This window comes from Sarcophilus harrisii, chromosome 3 (genome assembly GCF_902635505.1).
Source record: "Sarcophilus harrisii chromosome 3, mSarHar1.11, whole genome shotgun sequence".
Lineage (NCBI taxonomy): Eukaryota > Metazoa > Chordata > Mammalia > Dasyuromorphia > Dasyuridae > Sarcophilus > Sarcophilus harrisii.
Window position 1 is genome coordinate 345,771,238 of NC_045428.1, and position 13,659 is coordinate 345,784,896.

The following is a 13,659-nucleotide window of genomic DNA, read 5'->3' on the forward strand; positions in this document are numbered from 1 at the left end:
TTGAGAATAAAGTTCTGTTTTTCTTGATTTCTAGTATGTAAAATTATATTTATTCTATTCTTCCTTTCCTGAATGAGAAAACTTTTGTGGTTTTGGTTGGGATTTTGCGTATATAATGGTTTTCTCTTGAATCTTTTCAATATCATCTCTGTTATTGAAATTTTGGAATTTAGTCACATTGTATGTGAATGAGTTGGATTTGGTATTTTCCTTTCCCTATTTTTTTTTTTTAATTTTTGGCATTCTATGGATTCTGATGTGTATTGTAACTCTCCTATAATTTCAGGATTTTTTTTTTGGGGGGGGTGTAGCATTATTACTTTATATTTGTCTTTCAGATATTGTCTTTATTTCTGTGTGTGTATGTGTGTGTCTGATGTGTGTGTAGAGGGGAGGAGGGACAGACTAATAATTCTCGGGTTTTATATATTGCTGAGGCAATTGGGGTTAAGAGATTTATCCAGGGTCACACAGCCAGGAAGTGCTAGGTATGTGAGGCCAGATTTGAACTTAGGTTCCCCTGACTTCAGGATTGATGCTCTAATTGCACCAAACTAGCTGCTCATCTCAGCTTATATTTTTGAACTGTATTCTGTAGGTACATTGCTTTTGTACAATTCTTATCTCTTTCTAGTTGTGTTGATTTTTAATTTTTTTTAATATCTATTTTGATGGTTGTCTTTTTTTTTTTTTTTTTGCCTTCTATTGGGAAGATCATGTATCACTAAATGTGCTTTTATTAAGATTCTTCACCAGTTGTTTGAAGGTGCTAAAATTCATATTCATCCTATTTTATTGTCATTGTTCCTACCTTATTGATTTCAAGTTTATCTTTACTGATGCTATATCTTTATTTTGCTTAGTGGGATAATTGTGTTGAACTATCCTATAAAATACTCAGGTTTGTGTCTAGAATGCTTGATGGCATGATTTCTTTTTTCTTCCTTGTAATGTCCTGATGTCTTCTTTTTAGTCTATTTTACTTTTTAATATTTATTCATAAATAAGAGGGCTTTTCCCTTCCTTTCTTGCTTCTTTCAATTTCCACTTTCAAGATCATCTAAAATCCCACCTTTACAAGAAACCTTTTCTAACTTCCCTTAATGATAATGCCTTCGGAGATCATCTCTAATTTATCATATCTATATATAAAATCTATAACTTTACATATATGTATGTTATTTGTACATAATGGCTACATGCTTTGTTTCTAATTAGATATGAGTTCCTTAAGAAGTGAAACTTTTATTTGTATTTTTTATATACAGTGATTAACACAGTATATGGTATGTAGTTGGTACTTAATAAATACTTATTGACTTGAGTCCTTTTTTGGAAAATTTTATAATTCTTTGGTTTTTTTATTCTATTTGTTTCTATTTTGGGGGGAATAATGAAGGGTGCCTGGGCTTTCTTATGACTTCTCATTTCACCATCTTGCTAGAGATATCCAGAGATGATTTACCAAAATTGAATCAATAAGAGATTATATGCATAGAGTAAATAAACAAGAACTTGGACAGACTTTGGGAAATAATTATAGAATGGCCTGGAGTTCTACAGTCCGTGGGATCATGAGGAGTTAGACATGAGCAAATTGAACAATAATATGCATAGGATAGCATGATAAATGGACATATGAAATAATAGAATATAGAAATATGTAAAGACCAAGGAGTCTTTTTTAGTTGTGTTTCTTTTGTATTTAATAGTGATGATAATGATTTTCAGGTGTGGCAAATGTTTTTTAAGAGAGCTATATTACTACATCACAGATCCATAGGATTTAACACTTAGAAAGAGCCTTCTAGGTAATCTAATCCACATGACATACAAAAAGGAATATCTTTGGTAACATGTATACCATGTGCTCATATTCTATAGCTCCAGTGATATGATCTCCAATATCAAATTGACACAGCTCATTAATTCTTTTTTAAAATATTCTTTACGTGAAAGTTTGTCTCTTTATGGTTTCTTCCCATTTATTCCATTTTTGTCATCTGGGAATGAATTATATATATACATACATACATACATACACACACACACACACACACACACACACACATATATTTAACCCAGAAACATTCAATTATCTGAAGAGAAGTATTGTGTCTCTTTTTTCTTCTAGCTAAATATTCTTAATTCCCTTCACCAAAGTTTATGTGGTTGTATTGATGATTGAATAAAGCAATCAATGGATTTCAAACTGAGATTCCAATACCCTCAGCTGGCACATTTTCTCAACTCTTACTAAAGCATTAACAGTGGGATTTGATCATTTATCTCTATCTTCTTTCCCTATTTTCCATTTCATTTTAGACCTAGAAAAATGCCCCAAAGGGATGATTAAGAAGAGAAACATTAGGAGATCTCAGTAATCCATGAAATGTATTAGTTACTGAGTGAGTGAGAGTTAAGAACTTGCAGCTTATGAAACTTTAGAAAGATGGGAGATAATAACAGGATGGTAATTTTTTTTCTACCAATTGTGTAAGAGGTAAGGCATAGAGAATTAGGCTGAGAATCAAAGATAATTGAATTTAAAATTTACTTTTGAAGCTCAGAGTTTGACAACAGACACGCCAGATAACTTTTCTATACCACAGTTCCCAAATCTATATGCTGGGCAAAATAAGATCTCTTACCTCACAGAAGATTGTAAGGATCAAATGAGATAATGTTTGTAAAATGGTTTCCAAATCTTGATTTTTTTTTCTTTATAGCTATGTGAGTTGTAAATGTCTTATTTGGTTAACTGCTCATGGACATAATAAATCTTGTCATCTCAAGGGACTCATTAATTTCATTACAAAATTAACCTAACTCCTTAGGAACAGATTTAGATCCATATAAATATCATCATATATAAATATAATCAAATTGGAGGGATTTCTTTTTTTCCCCTTTCTGTTCCTTTAAATTTTTATTTATTTAAACCTAAATATAAAATAAGAAAAAAAAGCAAAATAGAAAAAAAGAGAAAAGGAAAATAAAAAATCAAAAGAAAACATTATGTGCCCAGCAAGAACATCAGAGAGGATTCAAAATATGTAATAATAAATTTCCATTTCAAGAAAGCATATATAATAATAGAAGAGATTATGTTCATGACTGTCCATCTTTTCTTTGTTTCCTTTTAGGTTTATTCTTTTGTTTTCTGCTGTGCATTTTTAATTTTAATTTTTTTAATTTTTGTTTTTTATCGTAACAATAGTATAATTACTGAGTTTGCTAGGCCATGATACATCATTCCTTTTTATTTTTTTACTTTAGCACTTTAATTTCCTATTTTTAAAATGTACCTCATGGCTGGAACAGAAACTTTATTATTATTAGATGAACTAACACACACGATAAAGAAAAATACAATGCAGAAATATATATTATAGTACTATTAAGCAACTTGTATTTTATTCTAATTATTTTATTGTTAATAGAATCAAGTTTGTTGTTCAGGTGCTATGAAAATTACATTTGGGAAATGAAAATAACAGAATTTTTCAGCCCCAAATAAAAATCAGATATATTACTCATAAATCTGACCATAGCAAATAAGTGGACATTTTAATCCTTTAATCAGTTCTATCCCAAAGGGAAATGATTAAATTTCAAATTAGTGATGAATTCTTGTAGAAATAACTATGTAAGAAAACTCATATTGCTAAGTCAACCCAAACGCTTTCCATGTCTTCTTAATTCTGAGACATTATAAGATAAAATATACACTTGAAAAGATGGAGGAAAAGTTACTGAAAAGTCATTGGATTTCCTTGAATTTTGATTGGCTCAAAATAAAGAAATAAACAAACAAATAAATAAATGAAAATTAAATAATTAAACAAACAAACAAATAAATAAATAAAAATAAAGTCTTTTGGGATAGCTAGATGGCACAGTGGATAGATAGAGCACCAACTCTGAAGTCAGGAGAACCTGAGTTCAAATCTGGCCTCAGACTCTTAACATTTCCTAACTGTGTGACCCTGGGCAAGTTACTTAACCCCAATTGCCTCAGCAAAATAAATAAATAAATAACTGAATAGATAGATAAATAAATAAATAAGAATTTTGATTGGTTCCAACTTTAAGTCAATATTTATTCCCCTTTCTTCCAGTGATGGATTCTGTGAAAGCCTATATGATCAAAAGCAGAATTACCATTGCCATTTTTAAAATTCTGGAGGAGGTGGACTAAGGTGAGTTCACTGAAGATTCAAAAAGTGAGGAATTTTAGTTCATATTCCCTTAAGTAGTATTCTGCATGTTTTATTAATTTCTGATTCCAATGAAATCTACTTGGAAATAGTTGGAGTAGTTCTATAAGGCGATACTGGACAAACTCTGTCAGATTCTACCAAGGTGGACAAAAATGTTCTTATATATTATGTTTCTTTTGTCCAAGGGTTAGCTGAGTTCACTTTGGAAATAGTTATTAAAAGGTTGGCCAGGAGTTGATAGAGTTTTGATACGTGAAATGTGTGAAGACCATTTATGAAGGTGTGCGGTAGTTTCAAATTATACTGATAAAGAAAAAATACCATACAAATTACCTAGATCAATGAAAAACAGAAGAAATTATTCTGAAAAATTTGTATAAAGATATTAAACTTTCAATTCTATGAACCTATAGTTAACTAGCCCCAACAAACATATTAAAAGGATTTGAATGTGTAAGATTATTGAGTTCAGAATGTTTCAAATCTTTTGGGACTGCTCTTAAGGAAGGCTACTGACATATTCTTCATGAGATCTTCCTTGTATATGAAGAAGAAACTTGAATTCAAAACATCAAGAACTAATCCCAGTTGAAAATTATAATGTCTCCCAGACAAAATTGTTAAATAATTGTTAGATAAAAAAGAAAACAAAAAACAATAAAAAACAAACACAAACAAAATCCCTTAACTCTCAAGATTTTAAGTTTACCAGATAATGAAAAACAATGAGTGAGTACATTTCATTGGGGACTTGACTTACATAAGGACGACTATATCATAGCTATAAAAGTAATTTTCAGATTATCTCTGACTATAAATAAGATTAACACAAATGAGAGGCAGAGAAAAAGTAGTAGCTTTGTTATGGATAACTGCCATAAAGCCATGCCTAGTCCATGTTATAATTCTTGTTGAATTAGAAAGAGATCTGGTGTTTTTCATTCTTCATCCATTTGCAAGAGAGAACAGAGTAAGGTTATATGACCTTTCTATCTCTGTCTAATGCTTAAAAAATCCTGATTTAATTTGTCAGCTATTTCTAGTTTCTTTCTTTTATAGTCTAAGCTACAAAGTAGTGGAATGTGAAGTCAGTTAAAATTTACAGCAAAAAGAATGTGTGAGATGACATTCTTCTGTTTCATATTGTATATTGGATAGAATGCTTGCTGCATTCCATCCTCACAGAAAGACTTTCATGAGAAACTAGCACATTCCAACTCTATCCTCATGACAATGGCTTTTTTAAAGGAAAAAAAAATGACACATACTTAGTGACTCCTTGTTGCAATTTAAGTCTGTCAAATTTCTGTTTCAAATACAGCCATAAAAATCAGCACTAAGAGAACTGTTACTTATACTAATAATCATATGGAAACTTTTACTATTTCCTACTTAATGTCTCTTTAGAACATGCCTCATTTCATTAAAATTTTAAGTCAATTTAATGGAAAGAAATTAAATACATATACTATGCAAACAAAACCAAAATAAGTCACAAAGACTTATCCAACATATAAATAACTGGCTTACAAAGGTCTCAGACCTTCCTGAAGGGCTCACTTAAGAAAACAAGCTAATTTAGAAGTTAGAGGGAAAATAACTGTGATGAAAATGAAATAATTATTTGAACACACTAATGTGGATGAATTCAAGCAAAAGGAAGGGGAAAAAAGTTGAATTTCAGCATCTTATTAATCATTCTTTCCTTAAACTGTGTGAGTTGTAGTTGCCTGATTGGGTTAACTCAATTAGAACTGTTCATGGACATAATAAATCTCTTCATCTTAAGGGAGTCATTAATTTTATTGCAAAATTAACCCAACACCATGGGAGCAGATCTAGAGCTTGACAGATTTTCTTAAACCAATCTACTTGATATTTTGATAGGGCTCTTGTAAAATGTTCACAGTCCAATGAGTTTTAACCTTGAACACACTAAAACTAATAGCCTGTCGTGATAATCTCAGTATCATTACTCTGGTAATCTAGTTCAATGTATATCACAATCTGCTGTATTAACTGAAACTCTCATATCATCTACCATCCTCTCTCTACTGTCTTCACTTTAATAAGGGAGGATGGCGTTCAGCACCAGGCTTGGTATGTTCTGATAACCTTACATATTTAATTGTAATTGAGAGTCAAATGACTTGTTCAGGTCATGCATTTTAATTAGTCTTAAACTGAGTAGTGAGGCCATTTATTTAGATTTGCTTTCATCATATTAATTAAGGGGGATCAAGACTCAGGTTTGTGTCTTGTATCATCGATGGAAGATATTTATTTTGGAGGTATATATATATATACATACACATATGTGTGATGTATGTGTATATATAATGTCCACTTACATTTGTAGGACTCATCATTTGATTAATATTTTATTTCTAAGACCAAATGAGAGTTCCAGATGGTATGGAGCTGCAGTGTTGCATAGCATTATGATAATGTTAAACTAATACCTCAAATAAAACATAAACCTTGGAAAGATGGGACAAAAAGGTTCTAGTTTTGAAACTGATAAGTAGGCAGAATATTTCAAATCATAATGATTACATCTTAATTACATTTGAATAGAAAGGACATAATGGAAGCCATAGAATAGAAAGACAAATTAATCAGAATTGGAGGACTCTATAGACACCAAATAAGTGAGAAAATGGAGGCAATTATCTGAATAGCCAATTACCTGGATCCACCAAATACCTTTTATTTTAATCATTTAAACACAGTCAATCAAACTGTTTGCGCCTGGTAAACTTTTTCAATAATTCACTTGGATTTTTGTCTGTAGACACAACTTTATTTTGATAGCTGGTCACAAATTAGGCCAGCTCCAATATTTATTTCAAAAACAATTATTCCAAGACCAGTGTTGGTTTCAGAAGGTTAACACTGGAACACATGGATTTTCTATTGGTAGGGAGACAGTAGATTATTCCTTCAGAATGTTACATGCTCTGACAGTCACTGAGATGCTGCATTCATAAGTTTTACTTAACTCTTTATCTATCATCTATCTATCTATCTATCTATCTATCTATCATCCTACAGAAGAGTTATTGGGAAGAGATTGTGGTATAAAAATACATCAATAAAACATTTAAAATTTGGCATACTATATGACCTTTGTGCTTTTTCACCCCACTTAACAGCTTTTATATTCTCACTTTCTCCATTCTCAAATAAGTGGGCTAAACGAATATAAAACTTAGTCTTTTGAAATGATAACAGAAAAAGGGGAAATTTGTACCTGAGGAGAATTCAGACAGTTCTTTAGAACATAATTCTGATTAAGATCCACTATCACTTAGTAATTTAACAACTTAAATCTCACTTTATTTTATGAAGTAATTATTTATGATATCTATCCAGATAACTTGCTTATCTGAAAACAAAAGAGGGAATGCCCTGTTAATTGAAGGGATTCTAAGAGGTCATCAAGAATATAATGAGGAATGATACATTTACCACATTCAACCATAATACTATGGACAACAGATAGAATTTAAATGTAAGTCAAAATATATTCTGTTTCTTATTAACTGTCTGATTCTCATTAAGTACACTCTCATTACAGTTAGGCCCTAGATATATATGCCAATGGTTTTTTCAAGGTTACACTAGGAAACATATAATTTCTTATATTATCACGCAGTCAGTTTAAAGTCAGTTTAAAGTACCTAAAATGGAATCAGCAATTTTAACCCAGGGGAATGATAACCTTAAAGTTAATGATAGCTCCATGGGAAGGATACTTTAGAAGGCATTTTAAAATATATTATTATATCAGGACAGTATAAAAATCCCTCTTTCGGGAACAATGATATATTAGAAACTGTATAGAATCTAAACTGTTCAGTAGGAAAACATAGACAATGATCTTTTCTAGAGCAATCCAATAAGTTTCTCTAGGAATGGTGATTGTAGCTTATTCAGTTTTCTACTCATTGTCTCTGAATTACAGCTTAACAGTTTCTTTCATATGCTGTAAAGGAACATGCACAAAGACCAATCCTTAGACGTAGTGGTTCTCAAACCTTTGTTCTCAATATCTTCATGTTGTTAAAAAAAACTATCGAGGATCTATTCAAAGAGTTTTTGTTCACATGGGTTATATTTATAGCTATTTACTATATTAGAAATAAAAATAATTTTGAATTTGTAGACCCTCTGAAAGGGTTTCAGAGACCCCAACAATTCTTTGGACTACATTTTGAGGACCACTAGAATAAGTTATCTTGTCAGCCTTGTTGAATAAGTTACAATGTAATGTGATAAAATATCATTGGGCTAGAAGTTAGAAAAGTTAGGTTCTAGCATCAGCTCCATTTTTAACTAGATGTGTCACTTTGGGCAAATCAATTTCCTTTTCTGGACATGGATATCCTTATTTTAAAACTGAAGGGAATTCCCTAAACAAAATCTCTTCTGGTTCTACTATTCAATAGTTCTAGATTAAAAATATATAGATTTATAATAAATAACTTTTCTTTACAGATGACACTATTTTGAGGTGTTGGAAGCCTGTTGATCTTCTGGGAATGAAGAAACTGATTGATAGGAAATTATGCCATTGATACATATTACCTATGTGATCCTGGCAGTCAGTTAATCTTTAGTACCCTAGACAGGCCTGAAATTTGAAATTGCAAAATAGTTGCAAATTTAATAATGATGATGATAAAGCAAAAACACCTGTATATATCAGAGAATTTATTGTTTCATTAAATACTTTAAAATATATCAGACTTAGATTTTTGGGAGCCAAGATGTCAGAGTAAGCAGGAAATCACCATAAAGTCTCCTATATTCACGTTCAATCAACCATAAAATAGCACCTCCCCCTCAAAAAAGTCCTGGTATTATAAAATTCACAAAAAGATGGGGTAAAACAATCTTTTAGTCTAAATAACTTGGAAGATTTGCAGGAAAGGTTGTATCACTCCAGGAAAAGAAACATCCCAGCAAGCCAGGAGCAAGCCCAACCTCAGCAAATTAGGAGGAAATCCTAAGCCTAATGCAGTAGAGGAGGTAATTGGAATCATCAGGACTCTCTACATGCCCCAGCATAGCCATGGAAGGGGCAGATTCCAGCCCTGAGAACCGTCACTTGTTTCAGTCTATTCCTGGGCAAACAGGTAGATGCCAAATTTATACACACACACACACACACACACACACACACATATATATATATATACATGTACACATATAGACACACATATATACATATATATAAATATATATACATACATATATATACATATATAAATATATAAAATATATAAAAATATATTTGTCTAAGCAAAAGAGCAGACAGTAGTACTAGGGTGCCAATATAACCCAGCATAGTCAGGCACATGGGCAGCTGTGAGCCCCAGTATCATCAGGTGTTTCAGTGTAGCCTGGGGAAAGAGCAGATGCTAATGCAGGAACACCCTACAGACCTAAGCACACTCCAGACACCAGCACTGGGGCCTAGTCTCCATCAGTGTCACTCATGCTCTCCCACATCAGCACAGCATCAGGCATGAGGGCCCCTTGTGGGCAACATCAGGGCAGCACCGAGTAAACAGCCCGGGCCTACAGCTCCTGGCAAAAAGAAAGGAAAAAGGCTAGAAAAGATGAGCAAAAAACAGAAAAAAGAGAATGTGCCTGTAGAAAATTATTATGGTGACAGGGAAGATCAAGGCACAAACTCAGAAGAAGACAAGAATGTCAAAACTTCTATGGGCAAAACCTCTCTCAATAATGAAAAGTTGTCTCAAGCTCAGAAAGAACTCATTGAAGAACTCAAAAAAGAGCTTAAAATCAAGAGAGGTAGAAGAAAAATTGGGAAAAGAAATGAGACTTATGTAAGAGAATTATGGAAAAAGAGTCAATAGCTTGGGGAAAAAAAAAACAGCTCATTAAAAATATAGAGTTGGTTTATCGGAAAAAGAGATACAAAAATCCCCTGAGAAAATAACTCCCTAAAAAGTACAATTGCCCAATTGAAAAAGGAAATACAAAAACAGAATATAGCACTGTTAAAATTGTGGTGCTTAAGAATTACTCAAATCATAGCTTTTAAAATAAGATTAATTGATTAATTTTTATTTTAATTTATGAAAATAGAATTAGAATTTAGGATGTATATGGATTGCATGTCCCCTATGTCATAAATTGGACCAGGACAACATAAGTTTTTCTTGCCATCCTGAGACAACATAGAGATAGTACAGGGACAATTCAATAAAGGAGAAACAACCATGGAAGTGCTAAAACTGCAAATGTAGCTCTCAGCAGTCAAAGCTCTTCTTTTTATGTTATGACTTATTATGCCAATAATTCAGAAGTGTTCATGTATACAAAATGTTTTGAATAAAACTAAAGCTATATTCTTTGTAGATGTGAATATGTAGTTACCTGTTTTTCTTTGTCACAAGAGAACTCTAACAAAGGGGTTAATTTAAAAATAAATATTTATACAGTACTTAAAATCTCCAAAACTTAATATTTACTCCTTTAATAATCCTAATGTGTGTGTGATGTGAGGTATGATTATGGAACAATGGGTAGTAAGTGACAGAATTACATGATACAAAAGAAAAAATATTTACTCAGGAGTCAGAGGATCTGTGTCCAAATCTCACCTTTGCTACTTATAACCTCTGTGATCCTGGATCAGTCATTTCATGTTGTTGAGCTGATTTTTTCCCCTTCTTTAATGCTTGATTAAAAGGGTTAATTTATCAGGTATGAGGGTGGGAGAAGAAAGTCATACATTGGAAACTGGTGGTGGATCTAAAAAAATCAGTAAAAGTTGAAAACCAAAAAAAATAGAGAAATATCCTTCATCAGTCATTTTATTTTCAGACAAAATCTTAAACCAGATCTACTTCAAACTTGTATCTCGAATTCTCAACTATATTTTACAAATTATTTTTGTTAATTTCCTCATTTATGAATTTTTAGATTATTGGGAAGAATAAAATATGTATGGTTTATAACTATCAACATTACATCTAAAATGGCTACAACAGTTAAGTTACCAGGTCTGTAAGCCACTAGTGTATAAATAAACTAGAAATCAAGTTGCATCAGAAGCCTTGTAATTTATATATTATAACTGCAGCAAAAACAGCAGCTGAAAAATTATGTGGTGGTGAACAAATGACTAAAGTAATAGCACTGCATCATTTACCTTAACAAATATCTTGTAGACATGTCCTGAAGGAGCAGATCATCCATTAGAGGGAATGGCAAAAACTTTAGCAGAGAATTTATCAACTGGGTAATCTTATTATTTAGTAGCAATTTTTCTTAGGATTTTTGATCTTCCTCAGTACAAAAAAAATAGGATTATATGGAAACTGCCCATTTCTCAAAGTGAATTACAGATATAAAGGAATGATATCCAAATAAAAAGGAGTGACTGAATCAGAGAACATAGTTCCATGCTTAGCCCTTTAAAATAGATATGTTTATATCTATACAAAGAGATTGACAAGCAGATTAGCTGTTAAGAATGCATCTTAAAATGTTTTGATAATATCACCATTTGAAAATCTTCCATGAGGCAAACTGTACCAAGTACAAATGATATACCTCTTTAAAATATTCTTCTAAATATGTTCCTATGAATGCATAAAAAGAAGCCATACATATTAGGGAAAGGATAAAGAAGTGAATGAACTTCTTCTCATCGTGACACATTCTCCATGTTATTAATATTATATTGTTAATGATGAATTATATTAGATTTTTACTGAATGATGCTCATTTAACATTTAATATGTTATGATGTGAAGAGCCTTAAGAATTCTCCAAGACCAAATGTTCATTCATGTCTTTTTCCTTTTCCCAATGCGTATGTCTTTTTTTAATGAATTCATAGGAATAGGTTTAGAAGAATATTTTAAAGAGCTCTGCCATTTATACTTACTATGGTTTGCTTCTTGGAAGTTTTTCAGTGGTTATATTATGAAAACTGAATTCATGTGCTGTTTCTGATAGACTCTACTTGTATGTCTTTGTCCAACTAACCTAACCTCTTCAGTATTCCTGGCATATAAAATTTAGATGAGTCAAACCTTTGTATATGGAGTTCTTCACTGTGATTGACTCATATAACTCTCCTACATATACACATAGTTTTTAAAAATAGAATTGATCTTTAAATTAGCTGAAGTCAAGAAGATGGAAAATTCTTTACAAAAGGTATTATTTTTGTGGGATTCTAAAATAAGGGACACACACATTTATGATTCCTTTAATTGGACAAAATAATAAGGACACATATTCTTTGGTTTTGTAAATATCAAATAATTGAAGACAATGTAATTCACTTAAATCATTGGGTGAATGAAATGGAGAAGGAAATAGACATGTAATTAATTTTCTTTTGTTTCAGGAATCCCATAATACAATTATATATAAATATTTGTGTATTTGTATATTTGATATCTGAGTGACATTCTGAAATTCTTTGTTCAAAGGAAAAAATTGTCCTGAGAGTGATTTGCTCTGTTGTTATTTCTTATACAAAAAGAAAATTGAAGTTATGCCCAGAAAGCTTTAAGGATAAGTATATAGTGTTAGAGAGAGTAGACTGAAAAGAAGGAATAGGTATGAGAGTTGAGAAACTTTAAATGCCCATGGGTAGGCTGAATTAATATATTAAAAATGATAATTCTAACTAAATTGGTTTACTTTTTCAGTGCCATATCAAACTGCCAAAAATATTTTACACAGCTAGAAAAAAATAATAACAAAATTTATCTGGCAGAGTAAAAGGTCAAGAATATCAAGGGAACTAATGAAAAGATAGAAAGAATGGTGGCCTAGCAGTACCATACCTAAAACTCTATTAAAAAGCTGCAATCATCAAAAACATATAGTACTGACTAAAAAATAAAGTTGTGGATCAGTGTAATAGGTTACATACAAATGATATTAATCAATGACTATAGTAATGTAGTATTTGATAAACTCCAAAACTCCAGCTTCTGGGATCAGAACTCACTATTTCACAAAAGTGCTGGGAAAACTAGAAAATAATGTCAGAAATTCAGCATAGATCTACACCTCACACTCCATAAAAAAAATAAGGTCAAAATAAGTCATGATTGACATTAGGGGTGATACTATAACCAAATTAGGAGATCAGAAGATAGGGTACTCATCAGATCTTTGGAGAAGTGAGAAATTTATGATCCAAGAAGAATTAGAGAGCATTATGAAAAGCAAAAAGGACAACTTTGATACATTAAAGTAAAAAAGGTTTTTGAATAAAAACATCAATATAGCCACAATTAGAAGGGAAGCACAAAGCTGAGGGGGAGGATTTTACAGCCAGTGTTTCTGATAAAGATCTCATTTCTAAAATATATAAAGAACTGCATCAAATTTATAAAAATACAAGTCATTCCCCAACTGATAAATGATCAAA